General features: G+C 46.3%; 1 protein-coding gene and 1 pseudogene across 6 annotated transcripts in view; one reads left to right on the top strand and one right to left on the bottom strand.

The window, feature by feature from the left end:
* The window catches only part of PPP2R2B (protein phosphatase 2 regulatory subunit Bbeta), a gene marked incomplete at both ends in the record, with an annotated part of 520,202 nt that overhangs the window by 478,985 nt on the left and 17,059 nt on the right, over positions 1–24,158 (top strand). The gene's annotated exons all lie outside the window — the stretch shown is intronic.
* On the bottom strand, positions 9,708–11,058 carry LOC308264862 (tubulin alpha-1C chain-like; annotated as a pseudogene). The gene has a single exon. The product of its transcript is annotated as a tubulin alpha-1C chain-like (transcript).

Below are 24,158 nucleotides of genomic sequence, written 5' to 3'. Positions count from 1 at the left end.
GAGGGAGTGTGGCTCTTACTCAGGACAGTGGGGAAATTAGACAGAGGACCAAAGGTCTGGGGTAAGAACCTGCACACTGGGTCTCTGCAATGGGCCCACTGCGGAGTGTTTTAGGAGAGGGATTTCTAGGAGCTGTCCATGGTTCTGAAATCATTTGTCTGAACGAAAGCAATTTTAAAGGCTATGAGGAGCCAAGAAGTCTGTTTCCTACTCAGAATCACCCTTGAGTGGGTCAGATCTTTATAAGTAGCATTTGGTTTAACAGAAAAAGAGAAAGAGCCAATAAATCCACAGATAAGACAGGGAATAGAAAACTGAGTGCCTCACCTCGTCAGGGACCTGTGGGCACAGTTGAAGATGGGAACAAGTACCAAGCGGCTTCTGATCCGTGTGAGGGCAGGTGCAAAGTTACAAACACACTGTGAAAGCAGCGACATGAAGGTGAGTGTGTGTGAATCAAGACTGGTGGGGGGAGGTGGAAGAAAGGATATCAGAGGCCGTGAACCGTGGGCTGGTTCTCTATCTCCCAGAGCCCCTCCAAGGCTGTAGTTTTGCTTTGTAGTTTTGGAGTGAGTTGTTGGGAACCAGGAGAGCCATGCCAGATGCCTCAGCTCCAGAGAGAGTCATGAGGAAAGAAAGCACTCCCAACACCCCTACAGCACCTGTTTGTAGGTACAGGGGCAGAGAAGTCGGGATCTGAGCATGTTGCCCTGGTGCACACAGCCTGGGATGCTTCTGCTTTGTTTGTTCTTTTCCATCAAACTAAATTGGCAGTAGTGAGTGAATTCAGAAACCTGGCCAAAGCAGTGAGGAAAATCAGTACAGTGTCAACAATCAGCCCATGCCTGTGGCCTAACTGGGTGGTCTTGAACAGGCTAATTAACTTCTCCATGCCTCAGTTTATTCATTTAAAAAAAAAACCAGTGGTAGCATTTACTGTAGTGGGTGCTTGTGAGGTTTAAGTGCAGTCATGCTCCTGGAGCCTCAGAGTGGTGCTCGACCTCAGCACATGTAAGCTCTGATTGACGATGGTGCCATCTTGCATCCCCACCATGCTTATCTTTTAAAAGCGAGACCAGGAGGAGCAGCAGCAATCGTCATAGAAGTGGCAATGTCAACAACCATAATCCCAGCTGACTCCGGTGACATTTTACCACATGCAGGAAGCAAGCCAAGTACACATGTGTGCGCTCATTTAACCAGCCCTATGAGGTACATGCTTCCATTATTCACATTTTACAAATGAGGCAACCTGCTAAGAGAGGAAATGGCACACTTGTGGCCCCGGAGAGCAATAGACATAGCCAGGATATGATCCAGGCCTGTAGCTCTTCACTGCGACACCGGGAACCAATTATTTAACCAAGACTTATTAAATTTCTTCTTTTCCTGCTTTCAAGGAGCTGATGTTTAGGGAGGTAGAACAAACATATTCAATTGTACAGATAAAATAATTTCAGACAGTGACAAAACCTATAAGAAAATCTAAGAGGGTTAGAATAGAGCTGGTGTGGGGTTAAATTTAAAGGGTGGCATAAGGGAAAGCCTTAGGCTTGAGACCTGAATTATCACAAGGGTCCAAAAGGAATGCTAACAGCCAAGTCTGCAATTCCTAACACAGGAATAACGTTTTGTGTCCAAATAGAACAACGACCACTGGGTGGAGATACACAGGCTGAGGACAGTACAGAAAGGAAAGCTGCAAAGAGGGACAGGAGCCAGGTCCTGCAGAGCTTGGCAGGCCAGGGCAGAGCAAGTGGACTTCACTCGACATGAGATAGGAAGCCAGGACACAGTTCAAAGCCAGGACATGAAGACTGTCATGAACAGCCCCAACAACAGTTTGGTCAGTGACAGTGGTCCCATAGATTGTATGACCTCATGACATCTTGGCCATCTTAGTTTGTATAAATGCACTCTAGATGTTCACACAACAAAGTCACCTGAGGATGTGTTCCTCAAAACAGGTCTCTGCCATGAAGAGATACTTGACTAGACTGTTTAGAGTCCTAAAGAGGTTTCAAAAAGGGGGCAGCACACCAAGTCTGGCAGTGCATGCCTGTAATCCAGGCTACTCAGAAGACTGAGCCAGATGGATCATGAATTTGAGGCTATCTTGGGAAATTAGTGAGACCCTGTATCAAAATAGTTTTATAAAAGGAGCCGGGCATGGTGGTGCATTCCAGAGGCAGAGACCAGAGGATCGAGATTCATGGACAACCTCAGCTACTTGCAAGGCCCTTTGCAACTCAGTGAGACCCTGTTTCAAAAATAAAAAGACTAAGCCGGGCGTGGTGGCACACGCTTGTAATCCCAACATTCAGGAAGCTGAGACTGGAGGATCACGGTTTGCGGACAGCCTCAGCTACTTAGGGAGGCCCTCTGCAACTCAGTGAGACCCTGTTTCAAAGTATAAGAATAAAAAAATGGGGCAGGGGGTGTAGCTTGGAGGTCAAATGCCCCTGGGTTCTATCCCCAAACCCGCAAATAAATAAATAAATAAATAAATAAATAAATAATAAAAAAACTAAAAAATAAAATAGGGCTGGGGTATAACTCAGGTACAATGCCCTTGGGTTCCATCCCCAGTACTGCCCAAAATATTTTTTACAAAAGGGCCAGAGGTGGGGGTATTTCACAGGGAGCTAGGCTCTTCAATACCATAGTAGAGGGGAGGGCAGCATGCCTGGCAGCGGGGAGACCAGGCTCCTGCTGTGGTATATAGGAGAAATGATAATGACTCTGACCAGGGAGAGCACAGTGAGGTTATTGAGTAGACGGATTCAGGATCTACTTAGGAGGAAAGGCTGTGAGGACCTATTGAGAGATTGGACATGGAGAAGCAATAGACCAGGAAGAATCCACAGCCATTCTTTTGTTTGGGGCCTGAGCAGCTGAGGGCATAGTGGTGACATACTGAAATAAGGAAAGTGAGGAAGGAATTAGGGAAGGTTTGGTGTTGAAAAGTCAAGTGTTCTCTTTCAGGTTTGTCCAAGTTAAAATGTCTGTGTTTTATCCCATTAGAAAAGTCTAGTAGCCTGGCGTGGTGGTGCACATTTGTAATCCTAATACTTGAGAGGCTCAGACAGGAGGATCACAGGTTCGCAACCAGCCTCAGCTACTTAGGCCCTCTGCAACTTAGTGAAACCCTATTTCAAAAGAAAGATAAAAATTGGGTTGGAGTGTATCTCAGAGATAAAATGCCCCTAAATTCAGTCCCCAGTACTGCAAAAAAGAAAGAAGAAGAAGAAAGAGAGAGAGAGAGAGAGAGAGAGAGAGAGAGAGAGAGAGAGAGGGAGGGAGGGAGGGAGGGAGGGAGGGAGGGAGGGAGGAAGGAAGGAAGATCTGGTAGAAAATTGGATATGATTCTGGAAGTTAGAAGAGAGGTCTTTGCTAAATATATACATTTAGGAGTTATGAGCCTGGCATTATAAAGCCATTGGGCAGGGCAGGTAGTGCCATTTAGCAGAGAGGGGGGAGCTGGAGAAAGTGGAGCTTGGGACCGAGACCAAGGGCTTACCAAAAAAATATGGGGAAGGAGGAGGCAGATCCCAGTGAAGTAAGAGGAAATCAAGGTATATAGACCAAGAGAGGAGAGTGATATAAAAAGATATTAGGGCCAGGCGTGGTGGCACATGCTTGTGATCCCAACATTCGGGAGACTGAAACAAGAGGGTTGCAGTTTGTGGACAGCCTCAGCTACTTAGTGAGCCCCTTTGCAACTCAGTGAGACCCTGTTTCAAAATAAAAAATAAAATACAGGGCTGGGGGTGGAGCTCGGAGGTAGAATGCCTCTGGGTTTCATCCCCACTACCACACAAACATTAGATAGATAGATAGATAGATAGATAGATAGATAGATAGATAGATAGATAGATAGATTAGGATCAATGAAATCAAATGCTTCTGAGAGGCCAAGAAAAATGAGAGTAAAGAAAGGATTATGGGGTTTGGCCTCATGGAAGTCTTTGGCCATTAAAGTAGTGAGTACACTGCTTGGCTTATCGTAGGCTCCGTGGCGCCCATTGCTGGGTGGGATCAGTAGTGTGCAGTGGTGCCTGCCATGAGGACGCAGGTGCACAAGTTCTTCAGCTGCACCTTCACTCCACGGTGATGTGGGCGGGTTTGCACACTTTCTTGCCTACCCTTTGAGATCCTGTACTGACAAGCTGGATATGCCTGTTCTGGGGACTTCTGGGAGGTAAAACTGGCCAGGGAGGGCTTGAAGGCCGGGGTGAGGAGCAGGGATGGGGCAGCCCCACAGCCCCACAGCACCAGGTCTTTGCACCAGCTCTTCCAGAGAGTCTGTGGCTGTGGTCCTACTTACCAGCAGCCAGGCCCTTGCACACTTGCAAATCTGCAGCTCCAGACTTGCCCCAGAAACCCCTTCCTTCTGGTGACACGAAGGCAGGCTGCCTGTCCAAGAACAGCCAGCCACCACCTGTGGAGTGACTATAAATCTCTGCCTTGAGCCTACTGGGAAAAAAAAATCTGACTTGTTCAGGTAGAGGGTGAAAAGGTGTCCTAGCACGTTAGGCCTTCAAATGTGAGGTGCTTCCAAGAATAATATAGTCATTTAAAAACAGCCTGATTTTTTATAAGAACGGGCTAAATTTTATGCCAACCTACCAATCCAGAGGAGAAAGTCCATGCTCTTCCAGATGTGTGTCTCGTTTAATCCTCACAGCCCATGATGGTCACTATTTGTACCTTCAACTTACAGATGAGGCACAGAGAAACTTGTCCCAGACCACAGGGCAGGAGCCAAGATTCTGTCTACTTCCAAGAGAAGAATCCATTACTTTCTTGGGAATTTTGGCAGGAGAGAGAGTATGATCTTTTTCTAACATTCAGAAAGATAATTTCAAGGAGTCTCCTTTTTAGGGGGAGGTTGTTTATCCTGGGGGTTGAACCCAGGTACAGTCTACCTCCAGGCTTCACTCCAGCCCGTTTTATTTTTAATTTTGAAGCAGGGTTTCACTTAGGTTGCTGAGGGTCTCACTAAGTTGCTGAGGCTGGTCTTGAACCTGCAATCCTCCTGTCTCAGCCTCCCAAGTACTGAGATTACAACCCCAACTCAAGGGCCTCCATTTATATAACCACCACCACCATCCCCTGGCTAGATCCCCAGCAGGGATTTCCAGTTGAACATTAACTCAACTTTTTCACAGAACAGGAAATCCATTCTCATTTGTACCCTCATCTACAAATTTAATTGCCAAGCCCGGATTCTGTGAGCCACTAACTCCCTTAATAAACCTGCAGCTCATTCCCCAGGTCTCTGATGGAATGTGTCCAAAGACCTCAGCTGAGACTGCAGCTGCAGTGCATCTGAAAGCCTCCGAGGCTTGGCACAGCTTCCAAAAGGGGTTCAGTATTGATCTGGGGCATAATTAATAGTGTTTATTTCAGGGGAGCATGGTTAGGTTAAAAAGACAAGGCCCTTTATTACAATGCTTTTGCCTGATGACAGAATTACAAACAAACACAAACACATACACCCCTACCCTGGAGAGAAGGCAAACAGAACCTCAGTGCAGGGACCACATTCCCTCGTGCACACACTCGCACCAATGTGAGGAGCCGCTCTGTCGGATGCAGGCTGAGCACTTAACAGCGGAGTAGGCAAGGCCCAAGTCAGAGTAAAAATAGAATCCCTTCCCCCTTCTCCCAGACTCATTTCCATTTTTGATTAATTTAACCAGTTCTGTCAATTACTCATCCTGGAGACTCCACTCGAGTGGATTTTCCCAAGAACTAGAAGGCTTATTAATTTCGGAGGCGAGTGCCATTCATTAGCAGTTGACATCGTCCCAGGTCCTGCCCTCCCCTCCACTTGGGGTCTCGGATGAGAAGCCGGTAAAGACTGAAATTGGCACACAGGCATGGCCACAGCCCCTGAGGCACGCAGCACAGGAAGGGTTTCCCTGGGCTCTAGGTGCCTCTGGCCTCGGGACATCTTACTGTCATCGTGGTCCATGACAAGCCATCTCTGAGAAAGCAGCCACTGATGAGCATCCTGAATCTGAGGTTGAGAAAACAGAGACAAGGAAGTTGGCCTGTTAGCATCTAGGGAGGGCTCTGATCAAGACAAGATAGCTCTTAGGATAGTCCTTTCCTTCCTGCCAGAGGCAAAATCGGAAGTTCACCTCTGTATTTTGTACTCTAACGAATCACCACAAAGCCGGTGGCTTAAAGCAACACATACTTGTCACCCTGCAGTTCTATAGGCCAGGAGTCTGACATGGGTCTCATGGGCTACAATCAAGCTGCCCTCCATTCTGGCTGCTCTAGGGGAAAATTTGTTTGTTTGAGTTTTCCAGCTACTAGAGGCTGCCCCCATTCCCTGCCTCAGAGACCTTCCTCCATTTTCAAAGCCAGCAACAGCAAGATGTTGGCACCCACTGTCACCCTCTTTCCCTTTAATGACCCTTGTGATTACCTGAGGCCCACCCAGATATCACACAGTCATTTCATTTAAGATTGGCTATTTGGCAACCTCAATGCCACCCACACTATTTCTTTCTTTTTGCATGAAAGGTAACACATTTGCAAGCTCTAGGAATTAGGATGTGACATCTTTGGGGAGCCATTATTCTGTCTACCATAGTGTGTGTGTGTGTGTGTGTGTGTGTGTGTGTGTGTGTGTTACTAGGACGTTCAAACCTAGGGATGTCCTATCTCCGAGCCATACCCCCAGCCCTATTTTATTTTATTTTATTTATTTTGGTGGCACTGGGGTTCCTGGAAGCCCTTCTACCTCCAGGCTACACTCCCAGACCTATTTTTATATTTTTATTTGGAAACAGGGTCTCCTAAGGCAGCGCGCGCGGTTGGCTTCGAACCTGCGCGATCCTCCTGTCTCTGCCTCCCAAGCGCGGGGATTACAAGCATGCACCACCACGCCCGGCGCCCTATTTTATTTTTTAAGACAAGATCTCACTAAGTTGCTGAGGCTGGCCTTGAACCTGTGATCCTCCTAACTCAGCCTCCCAAGCACGGGGATTACAGACAGCTTCTACTATACACTTCAAGTTTGAGTGAAGGTATATTCCTCCAGGAAGACCATGAATATAGTGGCCCTGAATCTGGACTGTCCTTGGCAATTCAGGAAAGGACAGCCAACAGGGCCAGCTATATGCGGTGAGAGGAAGTAGCCAGGGGAGTGGGCTGGTGGTGCAGAAGCCAGAGGAACTGCATTCAGGGCTGTCCCTTGCACAACCTGGGTCCATTCACATTGTGTTCTGTGCAGAGGACTTGGGAGTGGGCAATGTGGTAGCCATGTAGGCAGTGGTAAGGAGTTTAGACATCATTATAACAAGTGACAGGAACTGTTAGGGGAATGAGGTGGTGTAAAGGAGCAAGATGAGTAATACTTTCAAACATATCACTCTGTGGCTATTTAAGAATGAGGCTCTGGGAAAAAGAGTCGAAGCTAGGAGAAGGGTGGTAAAGCTCTTGAAATTCTCCTGGCAAGAGACAGCTGAGAAAATGATGATGGAAGTTGTTAAGTTGGGTAGATCTGGGCCCTGCTGTGAGTGTAAAGTTAAAGGGCTTGTTTACAAACTAGACACTTAAGAGGGAGTTCAGGAGTCAAGGAGGACGCCCAGCTTTTTGGCCAGAGCACATGCCTAGACAAAAGGGTCACTGACTGAGTTGGCAAAGACTAGAGAAAGGACAGTTTGAAGAGGTAATTCACAAGTTCTGTAGGCTCTAAGACTTTTTTTAAAAAAAGCATAAAAGGATGGCATTGGTACCTTTTTTTTGGGGGGGGGGGCTTAGAATTGACCTCAGAAGCTTTTTACCTCCAAGCTATACCCCCAGCCCTATTTTTATTTTTGTTTTGAAACAGGGTCTCACAAGGTTGCTAAGAGTTTCACTAAATTGCTGAGGCTGATCTTGAACCTGGGATCTGCCTGTCTTCACCTCCCAAGTACCACAGCCAGCTGATAATACCTTTTGCTGTTTAAGCCCTGTATCATTGATACATTCTCATCCACAATCTTCATTAATCATTATGAAAACCCTACAAGTTCATAGTATATCATAGTACATCTTCTTTATTATTTTTTTTAGCCACTGAGGAAATCAAGACTCAGAAAATATTGTCAAAGATTGGGCTGATTTCTTATGTTTTATGGTGGATCCAACCACCCTCACTCAGTATTACTCGTAGGGCACTAGAAGAGAAGGGGAAATCTATGTAATTGACCCATGTTTAAGTATATCTGCTAATTCAAGACCCCTGTGTGGTTCACATAACTCTATTTTGACAGCTCAGTAGGAGGCATCAATAACTGAATTATGAGATTAGCTGTCCACTGAAGCAGCTTTCAACCCCAGCAGCACAAGTTCCTTTACTGCTGAATCACTTAAAAGCACCTGCTGGCTTCCCTTGGTAACTGCCCACAGACCAGAGGTGCAAAGGGCAGGGTTCCACAAAGCTCATAATGATGCCTGCTTTTACCTTCTCTTCTGTCCTTAACCTGAACATAAGCATTTGAATAGGATTTATCTCATGTATGGGCATCCTTAATCCTGGGGTCAGCTAGTACATCTTGAAATGTTGATGTCATTTGAAAATCCCTTTAATGCAATGAATCTGTCATTGAAGAGTTACAGCTGAGAAACTTGGGGTTATCAAACTTAGGAAAAAAGCCAAGGAATGAAACAAAGCAAAGAATCGGTCAATGTCAATAAATGTGAACCAGAAAGACTCATGCACTTTACGGCCTTTGTGTACATATCATGGCAGGAAAAGAGGCTATGAAATTGTGAAATGCCTCTAATATAAAGTCCATTTTAAATTGAATGCAAAATTTAGGTTCCCAGTGTCAAAGAGGGAAAATGTTGACTACAAATGTTTATACTAAACACTGTATGAGATGAACAGTGATGCCATTCTCCTGCCCCTTAGCGTATCTTGTATGTTCCCAAAAGTTCTGGAACACAGCACTTTTTAGTCCCTGTTTATTGAGAATCTTTTGTATTTATGTCATTATAGGATAGGCCCACAATATTACAAACTGGTATTAATTCAGGGCATGAACGCTTGTCCTCGGAGAGTTGAATAGAGGCAGAATTCTTTTTTATATATATTTTATTTGGAAACAGAATCTCACTAAGTTGCTGAAAGCCTCACTAAGTAGCTGAGGCTGGCTTCAAACCTGTGTGATCCTCCTGTCTCAGGCTCCCAAGAGCTGGGATTACAAGTATGCGCCACCATGCCCAGCATGGCAGAATTCTCGAGACAGGTCCAGAGTTACCTTGGAAGGAAGGAGAGCCCATGATGGTGGTATGTCTAGAGCCAGACAGAGAGACTGGCAGGTGACAGGTGCTCAGTCAACAAGGTAGCTGATCTCCACACTGACCCAGGTGCACTGTCTTAACTCCACCAAGAGATAGCTCCACTCTGGCTAATTCTCTTTGGTTGGTGAGAACACAGTAATGAATATCAGAGGTTTAGAACTTGGACCAATCCAAGTTCATTTTTCTGAGACCATGCCCTCAGAATTATGGGGCTCCAGTGTCTGTTAAAGAGAAAAGAGGGCCAGAGAGCCAGAGCTTGCTTCATGCCAAGCATGGTGGTACATACTTTTTTTTAACCAAAAACAAAAACTTATTGATGACTTAGAACTGAAACACACAGTTACAGAACAGAAATAAGACAATCCTCAGACAAAAAGCACAGATCTGCAGCAGGAACATTAATATTGTTCACCCTCATCCTCTCCCTCGGCTATCTGCTCCAACTTCCTCATAATCTTTCTCTAGGGCAGCCATGTCCTCATGGGCCTCAAAACACTCTCCTTCCTTCATCCCTTCACCCACATTCCAGTAAACAAAGGCACGCTTGGCATACATCAAATCAAACTTGTGGTCCAGGCGAGCCCAGGCCTCAGTGACAGCTGTGGTGTTGCTCAGCATACACACAGCTCACTGCACCTTGGCCAGGTCTCCACCAGGCATCGCAGTGGGAGGCTGGTAGTTAATGTCAACCTTGAAGACAGTGGGGCACCAGTCAACAAACTGGATGCTGCGCTTGGTCTTGATGGTGGCAATCGCAGCATTGACATCTTTGGGAACCACATCACCATGGTACAACAGGCAGCAAGCCATGTATTTACCATGGTGAGGGTCACATTTCACCATCTGGTTGGCTGGCTCAAAGCAGGCACTGGTGATCTCTGCTACAGTAAGCTGTTCATGGTAGGCTTTCCCAGCAGAAATGACAGGGTATATGTGGCCAGAGGGAAGTGGATGCAGGGATAGGGCAACAGGTTGGTCTGGAATTCTGTCAGATCAACATTCAGGGCTCTATCAAAGCTGAGGGAAGCAGTGATGGAGGACACAATCTGGCTAATAAGGTGGTTCAGGTTAGTGTAAGTTGGGTGCTTAATTTCCAGGTTTCAACAGATGTCATAGATGGCCTCATTATCTACCACGAAGACACAATCAGAGTGCTCTAGGGTGGTGTGGGTGGTGAGAATGGAGTTGTAAGGCTCCACTACAGCTGTGGAAACTTGGCGGTCTGGGTAGATGGAGAATTCCAACTTGGATTTCTTGCCATAATCAACAGAAAGTCATTCCATCAGCAGGGAGGTGAACCCAAAACCGGTTCCCCGCCAAAGCTGTGGACAACCAGGAAGCCCTGAAGACCTGTGCAATGGTCAGCCAGCTTGTGAATTTGGTCCAAGATGAAGTCAATGATCTCCTTACCAATGGTGTAGTGGCCCCGGGCATAGTTATTGGTAGTATCTTCCTTGCCTGTGATGAGCTGCTCAGTATAGAATGGCTGGCTGTAGGTGCCAGTGCAGATTTCATCAATGACTGCGGGTTCCAGGTCTACAATCACTGCCCTGGGCACATGCTTGCCAGTGCCTGTCTCACTGAAGAAGGTGTTGGAGGAGTCGTCTCCCCACCCCCCCCCCAGCCATCTTGTCATGTGGCATCTGGACATCAGGCTTGGATGCCATGTTCTAGGCAGTAGAGCTCCCAGCAGGCATTGCCGATCTGGACACCAGCCTGACCAACATGGACGGAGATGCAGTCAGGCATGATGAGCTCACAAGGCTGCCCAGACGAGGCTGAGGGGCACGGGCGAAGAGAGCCTCCCACTGAAGGACCGCCAAGGAGAACAGGGGAAAAGCTGTGCACACTTTTAATCCTAGTATTTGGGAGGCTGAGACAGGAGGATTGCAGGTTCACAGCCAGCCTCAGCTACTTAGTGAGACCCTCCACAACTTAGTAAGACCTTGTTTCAAAATAAAGGATAAAAAATAGGGCTGGGAATGTGGCTCGGAGGTAGAATGTCCCTGGGTTCAATCCTGGTACCATACACAAACAAATGCTTGATTCGCTTCCTAGCCCTGCCACCTTCTAGCCTGTGACCCAGGGCAGATGGCCACATAAAGAGTTTAGTACAGCCGAGCATGGTGGCACACGCTTGTAATCCTAGCATTCGGGAGGCTGAGACCAGAGGATCGCAGTTTGCAGACAGCCTCAGCTACTTAGTGAGGCCCTCTGCAACTTAGTGAGACCCGGTTTCAAAAAATAAAAAATAAAAAATAGAGCTGAGGGTGGGTATAGCTCGGAGGTCGAATGCCCCTGGGTTCCATCACCAGACCCGGAAAAAAAAATAGTTTAGCACAAGCTAGGTGTGATGGTGCACACCTGTAATCTTAGTACTTGGAAAGCTGAGTCAGGAGGACTGCAGGTTCACAGCCAACCTCAGCAACTTAGTGAGGCCCTCCCCAACTTAACGAGACCCTATTTCAAAATAAAATAAAATAGGGCTAGGAATGTAGCTTGGAGACAGAATGCCTTTGGGTTCAATCTCTAGTACCACATACCAGAAAAAGAGTTTAGCATAGTGCTGGCACATGAGAAACTGTTCTCTATTCTCCAACACAGGGCTGGAGTGTTACCCCAACACACAATGCTACCACACCCCACACATTCACACTGCAGCAACCTTCAAGACACAGGTCTGACTGCCAGGGGGGTTGGAGAAATGTATTCCTGAGAAAACCATGCCGGAGACACAAAGGCATAGCACTGGAGCTAGGAGAAGCTAGGAAGCAGTGACCAGCCCACACCAGGGTCCCTCCCCGTGCGGTAATTGGTCCAGGCCAAGAGGGACCGACTGTCCTACTCGGAGTGAACTGCTCACCTCGCTCTGCAAGGAGATTGCTGTCAGCGGGGAGCTGTTTCTCTCTCCCTCTTCGTGTGTCTGCTTCCCATCACAGTAATTATGTCTACAGCGTGGAAAACGGGGACAGCTTGGGAGTGCAGCCCTAGCCTCTGCGGTGCCATGACAACCGGCTTCCCAGCAATCACCCCTAATAACGGCCACTCACTCACGGGCTTTCCACCTGGGCAGAGGCTCCCCAGGGAGCTAAGGCTTCTCTGGGAGCAGCTGCCCTGAGGTTCCTGCTGGGAGCAGATAATGAGAGAGTGAAAGGAGGGAGAGAGAAGAGAAAGCAGGACACCCTGAGTCTCTGGGCTGCGCTGTGTGGAGACACCTCGTGGACGTGGGGCCACCAGCCACAGGACCGATATGACATAAGCCCCTCAAATAAGGTGGGAGCCTTGCAGAGAGAGGACAGGATGAGTGGGAGAGTGAATATGAGCCCTTGGAAAGCCAGGCTTGGCGGTTACAGATTTCTTCATTAGCTCCTGTCGAGACGCCCACAGACAGCTCACTGTCTTTTGGGGCCAGAGATGCCTCCCTTTATTGCTACCTGCTAAAGAGAATGTGCTCGGAGACCTCCATCCATCACTATCTCTCCAGAATGACAGTTCTCAAAAAGGCACCAGCCTCACTTGGACAATAAATGGTCATTCCTCACAAAGGCAGGACAGACAGGCCCACAGTAATGAGCTCATCTGTGGGCGTGGCCCCAACTCAGCCTTTGGATGGATGGGCTGACACTAAGCCAAACACACGGTCTTGTTTTTTGTTTTTTTTTTTTCTCTTTAGGTCATAGATTCCTCCGAGGCTCCTTCGTGAGAAAGTTCTAACCTCAGAGATAATGAGCCCTTTTGACGTGTGTGCGCTCAGGGACCCTGGTCCTTTAGGTCTCAATCTCTCCAAGCCTCTGTTTCTGCAGCTATAAAATAGAAATGATTCCGCTGGGTGTGGTGGTGCAAGCCTGTAATCCCAGTGCTTGGGAGGCTGAGACAGGAGGACCGCAGGTTCTGGGTCAGCTTCAGCAACATAGTGAGGGCCTCTTCCACTTAGTGAGACTTTGTTTCAAAATTTAAAAAAAAAAAATAGGGCTAGGGGTGTGGCCCAGTGGTAGAAGGCTGCTGGGTTCAATCCCTAGCACCAAAAGAAAAAAAAAAAATGGAGATAATTCTTATTCTGTAGTGCCGAGCGGGTGACAGGTGCTGTTATTGCTAGTGTTTTCTCTTGGTGAGGCCCATTTTCTGAACTGGAAAATTTTTGCTCTGTGTGAACCTGAAACAAATACAGATTTCAAAAAATTAATAGGAAGAGCTGGGCATGGCGGCACACTCTGGTAATCCCAGCGCTTGGGAGGCTGAGACAGGAGGATCGCACAGGTTCGAAGCCAGCCTCAGCTACTTAGTGAGGCTCTCAGCAACCTAGTGAGATGCTGTTTCCAAATAAAACATTAAAAATAGGTCTTGGAGTATAGCCAGGAGGTAGAAAGCCCCTGAGTTCCACACCCAGTACTACCACCACCACCACCACCACCATAATAATAATAATAATAATAATAATAATAATAATAATAGGAGGAAGATTAGAGGATGCCCAAGTTTGCCTGTAAGAGGGAAGAAACAGGACAGTGGGCTGACATGGTTCCAGAAGACTTCCTGGAAGAGACCATGTGCCCCATAGGTTGAATAGGAGTCAGAGAAAGAATCAAGAATCAGGTTCCATAAACCCCCACCACCACCTTTACAACATATAAGCCAGTGGTCACGAACTATGGTCCCTGTGGCTGACACATGGCTTATGTCTGATCACACGCTCCACTTCTTTAAGTTACTTGTTAATTCTGAAAAGTCAGCAGAGCACAGTGTTGCGCATCTGTCTTCCCAATACTTGAGAGACTGAGACAAAAGGATTACGAGTTTGAGGCCAGCCTCAACAACTTAACAAGACCCTGTTTCAAAAGTAAAAAGGCAGCCAGACATGGTGGTGCATGCTTGTAATCCTAGTACAGGAGGATCACAGGTTCACAGCTAGCCTCAGCTACTTAGTGAGGCCCTCTGCAACTTAGCGAGACACTGCTTCAAAAATAAAGAAAAAAATAGCCGGGCGTGGTGGTGCATGCTTGTAATCCCAGCATTTGGAAGGCTGAGACCAGAGGACCATGGTTCGTGGACAGCCTCAGCTATGTAGTGAGGCCCTCCACAACTTAGTGAGACCCTGTTTCAAAATAAAGTGAAGAATAAAAAAATATCTATATAGGGGTAGGGGGTATACCTTGGAGGTCCAATGCCCCTGCATTCCATCCCAGACCTCAAAAAAAAGAATTTAAAAAAAGTGCTCAGGATGTAGTTAGAAGGTAAAATGCTCCTGGGTTCAACCCCCAGTACTGCAAAAAGGTGGTGTGGGGGGGTGGGGGACAGTTACGGGTATGTAAAACAGAGGTAGAATTCCCATGGGTTCAATTCCCAATACAACAAAAGAAAAAGAAAAATCAGGACTCCTCAGAAAAATTTAGACTTTGCAAATGGGATGATCTGGCAATGCTAGAGGCACATAGCAGCATGTAGCTGGGCCTCAGTGGAAACTGCCACTCTCTAGGGTGGACACTCTGGCTTGCCACAGTCCCACCACTCCCTGTGTCTACCTGTGTGTGTTTTACCTGCTTCACCACCCGCTGGCCTAGAGGCCGGGCTCCTCCAACCAGAGCAGAGGATGAGCAAGCCAGGCGGGTGCAGTGCAGTGTTAGAATGGAAGGGGGCAGGCATGTTGGCATACCATAGGACAGGCCCCAAATGCCAGGCCACGGGTGAGAGGGCGGGGCCTCGTGTTGCTCCCTCCACCCCAGGCAGGCTCTACTGCCAAGCCCTGAGCATCTCAGTGTCTCTGGGCTTGCTCGGCTTCAGCAGCTGCTGTGTGGACTGTGTCAGTCTGTGGACAGAGCAGCAACGGCCCTGGGAGGAGTGGGCAGCTGGGCTGGGGGCCTCACCAGCTCTCTTGGAAGCAGAGAACCTGTCACACCCAGGCCCAGGAGCAGCCCACCATGGCCGGCGGTGGAGAAGCAGCTGCCGGCAGGGAACGCACGCTTCAGGGACCACAGAGAACAGGTACAGGGCTCCCGGGAGAGAAGGGTTTTGCAGAGTTGAGGGAGAGCTCCTAAGCTCTGTTTCCTTTCTTTATTGGCATATGGGAAGGACACTAACCTCCTCTTGCTGCTGTAAGAGATGACAGTGAAGTTAGTGACTTCAAAACACATTATCTTACAGTTTCTGGAAGCGAAAAGTCTGACGTGGGCCTCACTGAACCCAAGCCATGATGTCAGTAGGGCTGTGTTCTTTTTTAGGAGTTCTAAGAGAGAGGCTGTTTTCTAGCCTGTTTTAGCTTCTAGAAGCTGCATCCCTTGGCTCCTGGCCCCTCCCCCTCCAAAGCCAGCAGTGGCCAGTCTCACCTTTCTCACTGTGACACTGACCTTCCCACTCCCTTTATCATTACACTGGACCCACCCACACAATCCAGCATCATCTCTTCATCTTAAACTCAGCTGACCATGAACCTTAATTTCCCCTCTCAGTGCAACATAACATCTTCACAGGTTGTAGGGGTTGGGCTGTGGACTTTTGGGGGGCAAGGGGGTAAATAATTCTGCCTGCCAGAGGGAAACCAGCAACTTTTTCTTTCTATGAGAGCTAAGAAGAACCTCCAAGCATGTTAAATAAGAATGCCTGTTCTTTGTTGAAGGAGCACAGGGACTTATATTTCTTACAGCCACCACTCGATGGCTGCTGGTTGACAGTGTGACAGTACTGTTGACTTCTGATGTGGGCCAGGTCTAGGTGTCTTATTTGCTTTCTTCTCATCCTTGTAACCATGCACAGTGAATCTTGATAACTGCGTTTTAAAGATGATGATGCTAGGCCGGGCGTGGTGGCGCACGCTTGTAATCCCCGCATTTGGGAGGCTGAGACAGGAAGATTGCACAGATTTGAAGCCAGCCTCAGCTACTTAGTGAGGCTCTCACCAACTTAGTGAGAACCTGTTTCCAAGTAAAGTATAAAAATAGGTCTGGGAGTATAGCCTGGAGATAGAAAAACCCCTGGGTTCCACCCTCAGTACCACAAAAATAAATAAATAAATAAATATGATGATGCTGAATTTTAAGGAGGTAAGAAAAACTGACAGATACTCCAGGCTGTAAGGAGGAAGCACAGGTCCCAGGCCCAACACATCTGACACCAGCATCCATTAACTCCTCCTGCACCAGCCTGAGAGACATAGCTTTGCAGCTTTCTAACCAATGACCTCATCATTTCAGGCTTTCTGTAGGATTGCTTCATGCTATCAGTCCTAGGGTCCAACTGTCCCCAAAATATGTATTTGTTACCTCAGGCATTTACTTGTTCTGATTCTACTACCCTGCATAGGATGCAACCCCCACCTCCAAACACCATGATGATCAGGGTCCGCAAACTGCCATCTACAGCCAAACCTGACCTACCACCTGTTTGTGCATAGCTTTAATGAAAAACAATTTATGCATTTTTAAGTAGTCAGAAAAATCGAAATACTGTGTGTGTGTGTGTGTGTGTGTGTGTGTGTGTGTGTGTGTGTGATACTAGGAATGTAATCCGGGAGAATTCTACCTCCAAGCTACACCCCCAGCCCTATTTTTTATTCTTTATTTTGAGACAGTCTCACTAAGTTGCAGAAAACCTCACTAATCAGCTGAGGCTGGCCATGAACAGTGACCCTTCTGTCTCAGCCTCCCAAGTATTGGGATTACAAGCACGCACCATCACGCCCGGCTTAAAATACTATTTTTTTTTTCAGTATTGTGAATGGAACTCGGGCATTCTACCTCCGAGCTACACTCCCAGCCCTATTTTTTTATTCTTTATTTTGAAACAGGGTCTCACTAACTTGCAACCTCACTAAACAGCTGAGGCTGACCGCAAACCATGATCCTCCTGTCTCAGCCTCCCAAATGCTGGGATTACAAGCGTGCACCACCATGCCTGGCAAAAATACTATTTCTTTTTCTTTTTTTTTTTTTTTTTTTTTGCGGGTCTGGGGATGGAACCCAGGGGCATTCGACCTCCGAGCTACACCCCCTGCCCTATTTTTTATTCTTTATTTTGAAACCAGGTCTCACTGAGTTGCAGAGGGCCTCACTAAGTAGCTGAGGCTGTCCGCAAACCGTGATCCTCCAGGTCTCAGCCTCCCGAATGCTGGGATTACAAGTGTGCGCCACCACGCCCGGCTAAAAATACTATTTCTTGACATGTAAAAGATGTATATAAAATTTTGCTGCCCATCAGCTGAGCCTCAGGGCTCATTTGCCTCCATGTTGTCTGTCCTGCAAAGGCAGAGATAATTGTTGGAAAAGAGACAAAATTGGCCCTCAGAGCCTGAAGCACTTACTTTCCTGTGCTGCGCCCAGCACTTGCTGGTCCTATAAGGCTCCGCTCCTTCTTGAGGCTGTCCTCACTGCTCCAGCCTCTGCCTCCTCACCGCTCCTCCCTGTGAACTCTTGGTCTATTTTTTTTTTTTTTTTTGCCATCTTTAAAAAAAAAAGAGGCTTTGACTAGTACTTTTTTTTTTTTTAACTTTGAATGGTTATTTATTAAAAGACGTATTTGAGAAGGAAGTACAACCTGCTCAGAGGCTTTTCAGGCAGTTGTATGAAAGCTGGGGCTGACACACCTTCTTCTAGAGGAACTCCTCGAGCTCCTCCAGGCTGCGTCTCCTGATGCTGCCGCGCTCCCTGTCCAGCCGTCGTTTGCGAAATTAATGAAGGGTACGCGAAAGGCGCTACACGGGTAAAGCTTCATTGTTTCCCAATTCAAAATCCTCCATCTGAGTCTGAATATGATCTCAATTCCCAGTCTCTGGCCCATGGTAGTACAGTAGCCACTAATTAAATCTTACGCTCTTTCTTGCGCTGTCCTCTGCTGGATGAAGGCCAGCACTGTCGGTCCAAGGGACTTCCTACCCTCCGTGGGAGAATTGTTGGCCGTTTCTCTCATTGGACAAAATTACTGGATGTGTCTTCTGTATAGTAAAAATTACTGGCTGCATCTCCATCAGTGAGCCTTTTCTCTCCGGGGGCAAAACTGTTGCCTGCATCTCTCTGAAGGAAAAAATTGCCATCTGCCTCACTCTGTAGGAAAATTGCCAGTTGTGTCCCCATTATGGAGGAATTGTCAACCTTGTCTCCAAACGGAAAAGCACGCCAGCTGTGCTTCTGTATAGAAGAGATGTCGTCAGGAGTAAGCGATTTAAAACCCCAGCACGGTTCTGAGTCTGTCCCGTTTTGCGTGGCGAACAGAACTTCACCCGCATTCCGGGCTGTTTCCTTTGCTCCTCTGCTCCTCAGCCAGGGAAGTGGTGACATTGAAATGAAAGACAACCTATTGGATGTCTGTGTTAAGCCCAGACAGAAGATCTAGACACAGCCAGGCGTGGTGGCGCACACTTGTAATCCCAGCGTTTGGGAGTCTGAGACAAGAGGATCGTGATTCGAGGACAGCCTCAGCTACTTAGTGAGGCTCTTTGCAACTCAGTGAGACTGTGTTTCAAAATAAAATATAAAATATAGAGCTGGGGTGGAGCTCAGAGGGTTCCATCCCCAGTACCACAAAAAAAAAGAAAGAAAGAAAAAAAGGATCTAGACACCAGTGCAGTGGGTATCACTTAGGATCTGGCCCAAATGGACAAAACACTTGAGGCTTTTGGCTGTTTTACACCCAGCTTGCCTTAGCAAGAAGTGCTGCTCCTGCTGCCTGGCCCAGTGTTCTGAGCATGCGAGCTTTGCCAAGTACTCGTCTGTCCTCACAACCACCCTAGATAGTGGGCACTACTACCATCTCCATCTTACAGATCAGGAAAATGACATCCAGGAAGAGTGAAGCTACTTGTTCAAGCTTCCCAACTCATTAGCAACAGAGCTGGGGTTCTATCTGGGTCTGCAAAGCTTGGAAGCAACTGCATTCTTCCCGCCACAGTGAATGGAAAAGTGTGTGGAGGACAGTAGGGCCAGTGATGTTGGCCTTGGGTCCCCTCTGACCCATGAACACGAATCCCTGTGTGGTACACAGGGGAGGTCGAGAGAAGATGCGACAATGAGCACAGCCATACCTCGCCTGTCCTCAGAGTCCATGAAGGCACACTGCATGCTTCCTTTCTGCTTTGGTCCCAGCTGTAACAAATGTAGTTTTAGGGCTGTCTCTAAAGTGAGCCATTTTCCTCTCTGTTCTTCCTTTCTTATCATGAATTCAAAGCTTCCTCCAGATTCTGGGACCTTATTCATTTATCCAGTTGTTCAAGCCTTCTCAGAGGCTCACACAAGATACAGCCCCATGGAGGTATATTCATATCTACACATGTTATAACACCCAAAAAAAATCAGTCTGCGGCATGCACAGAATTTTAAAGGAGGCAGCAAGCCAGACATGGTGGCACATGCTTGTAATCCCAGCGTTTGGGAAGCTGAGACAGGAGATTGCAGGTTCAAGGCCACTTTAGCAAGACCCTGTTTAATGATGAAGGAATGGGAGTATAGGTTGGAGGCAGAATACCCCTGGGTTCAATCCCCAGTACAAAAAAAAGTAAAATGGAGTGGGGAAAGAGAGATTATCAAATATGACTTTGAAGTAAGGTCAAGTGATTCTGTTGTTGTCAAATAGAGATAGTTATGCTACCCAGGGGACACTTGGCCATATCTGGAGGCATCTTTTGTTTGCCATAACAGAAGATGAGGTGGGATGGGACAGATTTGGTATAGAGGCCAAGTTTGTTGCTTAAAATCGTGGAATGTACCCACAGTAGGCTACCTTCCTGGTCAGCCTCCAAATCTTGAAGGAAGTTTCTCAAGTGCATTTGACCTCCAGATCTGGAATTCCTGGCATTATCCCGGATTGAGCATCCTCCTGAAGTCACTTGGAAGAGCTACCACAGAATCGAAGAGATTGGGAGAAGGAAAATGATAGACCACAGGAATTTCAAAGGTTTCATCATGTAAGACTGATGACACATAGGGGCCTGGTAGGCAACCCTGCTCTTTATGTTACAGAGAAGCAGGCCCAGAGTCAATGGTGGTCCAAGGTGACTTGAATGAGAGACAGTAAGATGAAGGCCAGAAGCACACTGAGTTCAAATCCTGGCTCTGTTTCTACTAGCTGCAAATTGTGCCTGACTTGGCTGCGTAGACTAATGCAAGGAAAAGAGAAAGTACTAATACTTATGAATGTTGAATAAGTTAATGCCATATGGCACCCAAGAGCTCAATAGATGGTGGGTGTTTAGAGCCAGCTGGTTTGTGCCCGGCATCCCTGACTCAGTCTGATGTCCTCACCAGTGTCTCATGAAGGCATGAGAACAGGTTGGGTGGAGCAGAGACATGAAAGTGGAGATGTGACAAGGGGCCTCTAGGACCTGAGAGCTTCCAGTTTGACTGGGTAGTCTGAATTGAGAAGCAATATTGACAGGGCAAGGAAAAGCCTAGTTGTGGGGGCAGCAAAACAGGCAGGTGAGCAGACACAAACACCCCACTCTACCACTCGCTGCCTATGTGATCCTGAACAACACACTGAACTTTGCTGGTCTTTCTTCTCATCTATAAATGAAAAGAGTGGTAGTGCCCTCCTCTTAAGTTTGAGCATTAAATGGGATAACACATGCAAAGCCTAGGGACTTAGAAATTGTAAATATATTGCTCTTGATTCTTTTCTTTTCTTCTCTTTTCTTTTCTTTCATACTGGGGATAGAACCCATGGGCTTTCTACCTCCAGGCTATACCCCCAGACCTATTTTATATTTTTATTTGGAAACAGGGTCTCACTAAGTTGCTGAGAGCCTCACTAAGTGGCTTCGAACCTGTGTGATCGTCCTGTCTCAGCCTCCCAAATACTGGGATTACAAACGTAAGCCACCATGCTTGGTTCCTCCGTTTCTTTATTATTAACAACTCTAAGACACACTCTCACTGTTGGCGAATCTGGCATATTGTGTTGACTGGGTCTGGGTGATCAGGCCGTCATGAAGGCCACTTCCTCACACAGAGAGGAAAGCTTGTCTTGTCTCCCCACAGATCCCTTTCTTTCTTCTCTCATGGGTTCACTTCCTGGGAGCTAGTTGGAATCCCTACAGCTCAAGAGAAATGTCCACTCTGATTTGTCTCAAAACACTGTTGAACCACATGTTTAGCAAATTTCAGGGACCATGCACTAGTGCTCCATTTACATTCCACTAGCCAATTCCCCAGCACCTTTATTCCCCTCTGGTAACACTTAATTTCACTTATTCACAACTGTAACTAAATTTGGGTGGTTGCTTAACAATTGTCTCCTTCTACCTTATGAGCTCTCTAAGGGTATGACTGGTTCTGTCTTGTCTATTATTATATTCGTGGTATTTTATATAGGCCCTGGCATGTGTCTGTCCCACAAGTATTTTTTGTTTATATGTTCTTAGTAATGTGCCATGTTGTTCATGAGTGTGTGTGCATGCAAGGCCCTTAATGAATTTCTCAGCCTGGTCTTGCACATGGTATAAGGCAGAATTGCCTCATGATTAAAAACAAAGGCTTTTGCCAGGTATAGTGGTGCACACCTATTACTTGGGAAGCTGAGGCAGGAGATTGCAGGTTCAAGGCCAGTGTGTAGTAACACTGCAAGACTGTTTCAAAATAAAATTGGTCTTGGAATATAACTTACAGGTAGAATTTTCCTGGGTTCAATCCCTAGTACCACAAAATATGAAAAAGAACAAAGACTTTAAAATCAGATAGACCTGAGTTCAAAATGCAGCTCCACCTCGGTCTAACAATGTGTCCCTGCATGGGCTACAAAACCTGTGAGCCTTTGTTTTCCGCAGATACAAAACCAAGAATCATTTCACTTTAGAAGCTGTTGTGAGGTTAAATGAGATAAGACATGTAAATCCCCAGGCTTAGATATATTATAAGCCTCCAATAATAGAAATTGTTAATACCATTTAATGTTGCTGAATGGATGAATTCTGAGAGTTGGGTACACAGATAGGACATGAACTACAAAGTGCTGTGTTGATGTTAACCGAATCCGCCTTGCATGGAGCAGGCGCTTCATTGGTAGCAGCAGGTTGACTACGGTGCTGTCTTCTTTCATTTTCGTCTTGTGGGATATCATTCTGAGGCTTTGTGGTGTTGCTTCCTTGACCTCCTGATATGTCAAGAATTTGTAAAGTAGATTTTCAGGAATACAATTGAAGCCACCATAAATATGCATAATGTTTATTTGTCAATTTTTTTTTTTTTGCAGTACTGAGGATGGAACCCCGGAGCATTCTACCTCCAAGCTACATCCCCAGCCCTATTTTTTATTCTATATTTTGAAACAGGGTCTCACTGAGTTGCAAAGGGCCTCACTAAGTAGCTGAAGCTGTCTGTGAACCATGATGCTCCTGTCTCAGCCTCCCAAATGCTGTGATTACAAGCATGCACCGCCACACCCAGCTATAATTTGTCAATTTTTTTTTTTTTTTTTTTTTGTGTGTGTGTGGTGCTGGGGATGGAACCCAGAGGCATTCTACCTCCGAGCTACACCCCCAGCCCTATTTTTTAAACTTTATTTTGAAACAGGGTCTCACTGAGTTGCAAACAACCTCACTAAATAGTAGCTGATGCTGTCCACAAACCTTGATCCTCCTGTTTCAGCCTCCCAAATGCTGGGATTACAAATGTATATAGACCTGCTCTATACCAAGATTCTGTACCAAGCAATGTGAAATCTCATTTTGCAGCTGGAAAAACTGAAGCTAGAGTAGTAATAAAATGTTTACAGCCAGTAAATGGCAGGAGCAGGAATTGACTGACTCCAGAGCTCAGTTTACAGAGCCTCATCCCTTCCTGCTTCAGCTGTCTGGGCAGGTGCATCAGAAGGGAAAGGCTTCAGGGCTCCTCCTCCTCTTCCTCCTCCTCCTCCTCCACCTCTTCCTCCTCCTCCTCCTCCTCCTTTTTATTTTTTTATTGGTGCACTGTATTCATACATCATAATGGGATAAAAAAAAAACTTGTGTAGACATACATGCACACATCGCCCAGTTAGCCCCTACCCAATCCCCACCCCATTCCCTCCCCATCCCTCCTTCCCATGCTTGGCTTAGTGGTTGACATCTAATATTATAGCAATTTATCCAAAATTAACAATGATAATCTCACATAACAGATTCATTTGTCTGATATCAAACTTTTGATCACTTAGAGATAACATTTCAATATTTCTTTTTGCTTTCTTTCTTACCAGAGGATATTTTTTCACATATATGTCTTTACTCTTTATAAGAATGTTTCATATATTTTTAATCTTCAACAACCACTCTGTGAAGTTTCAGTTATTCACACTAATGAGATATTATCCCCATAAACACCAAAGGATGCCATAAAAAGGTTTTCTCTTGGACCTAATTTCTATGTATTCAAAAAATAAATGGTTTTAAAAGTTATTATTATTTCAGACAGTTTATCAAGGTATTTCTTCTTTTCTTTCTTTCTTTCTTCCTTTCTTTCTTTCTTTCTTTCTTTCTTTTTCTCTTCTTTTTTGGTACAGGGATTGACTCCAGAGGTATTCTACCTCAAAGCTATACCCCATCATGATTTTTATTTTATTTCAGCAACCTAGTGAGACCCTGTTTCCAAATAAGAAATAAAATCAAAATCATGTTTTTTACTTGGAGTTTTCAAGTCCCCAGTTACTAATGAGATGAGCTGAATCAAGGTTAAAATTCTCTTCTCATCTAGTTCTCAACTACAAGGATATGAATCAGAACTCAGGAACCTTCACTAATGCTTGACCACAGTTCAATATTTCAGGATACTGAGTAAGACATAAGTTCAGAGACTAATATGCCTTGCTTTTTCTGTTTCAATGTTTTTGTTTTTGTTTTTGGTGGTACTGGGGTTCCTGGAAGCCCTTCTACCTCCGGGCCACACTCCCAGACCTAT

Source organism: Muscardinus avellanarius, assembly GCF_963383645.1.
Source record: "Muscardinus avellanarius genome assembly, chromosome: 7".
Lineage (NCBI taxonomy): Eukaryota > Metazoa > Chordata > Mammalia > Rodentia > Gliridae > Muscardinus > Muscardinus avellanarius.
This window is presented reverse-complemented; position numbering and strand designations above follow the sequence as displayed.